The sequence below is a fragment of the Papilio polytes genome, unplaced genomic scaffold (genome assembly GCF_000836215.1).
Source record: "Papilio polytes unplaced genomic scaffold, Ppol_1.0 DF824191.1, whole genome shotgun sequence".
NCBI classification, from domain to species: domain Eukaryota; kingdom Metazoa; phylum Arthropoda; class Insecta; order Lepidoptera; family Papilionidae; genus Papilio; species Papilio polytes.
The window spans coordinates 2,025,035-2,026,088 of record NW_013525013.1 but is presented as its reverse complement, the minus strand read 5'-3'; the positions used below and the strand labels follow the sequence as shown (position 1 = coordinate 2,026,088).

The 1,054-nt window shown below is 32.4% G+C and overlaps 1 protein-coding gene across 1 annotated transcript in view; it reads right to left on the bottom strand.

Annotated features, from left to right (window-relative positions):
- LOC106110711 (ubiquitin conjugation factor E4 B) overlaps positions 1–1,054 on the bottom strand; it is a 16,184-nt gene that overhangs the window by 5,871 nt on the left and 9,259 nt on the right. The window lies entirely within an intron of this gene.

Here is a 1,054-nt window from a genome sequence, read left to right as displayed (position 1 = left end):
GAAAATAGATTAAATACCACCTAAAATTGGCGTTATACGCAAACAATCAAAATTATATTTTTCATACTAGCTTTCGCCCGCGACTACGTCCTCGTAGAATTAAAAAAAAAACAAAAGCAAATAGCCTATGGGTTCTTCCAAACTATCCTGTACATCTATACCAACTTTCATCAATATCCGTTCATCAGTTTAGGCTTCAAACTCTAACAAACAAAATTTTATTTATTTGTCCCATACCCTGTAAATTAAGTCCTTTTTCTCACTTATGTACGATGCTTACGGATTAGATAACTAAGTAAATATTTTCTTATTTACTTATATCAGAAGCGTTATCGATATCATTAGATTGTAGACTTTAACATGATAAGATAAAGTATGAAATCGCATAAAACTAGTGCAGACCTATCTTATAATCAGTTTAAAATAAGATAATGATGTAAATATTATGAGAGTGATTAGTGTCAATGCACTTTTAACAAAATAAACTGAACTTACAAGATTTGGAAAGTCGTTCTGGAAATAGTAACAAATATCCATTCATCCATTCAAACTTTCCTATTAAAACATTATTAGATTACGTCGGCGACTCTTTCCGCACAGAAAAAAAAAACTAAAACAAGTAGCCTATGTCTTTTTCCAGACTATCTTTTACCTTCCTTTTATAATAATGATATAAAATATCATCAAGATTTGTTCAGCAGTTTAGGCTACAAACTCTAACAAACATACTGTTAAGAAGAAAATTAGTACCGCGCTGTAGAATTGGCGCAACACTAGATTATTGGTATAGACGTCACGTCCCTAGCTGACAGCTGTCAATGTTACTAGAAGGATTGGATCCGTGACAGATCTCTAGTGGAGTGTTTAAATTAATAATACTATTAACAATTACGTTAACTGTTTAAAAATGCATTTATCTAAAACCTTACCATTTATAATAAGTAAGATGTAAAATTAACATAAAGAAATAAAAAATCAACTTACTGTACAGCGAAGAGCATGAAGTCAGCGATATCCTCGACGTACCACTCGGGGGTGGCGCGGAAGGCGTCGG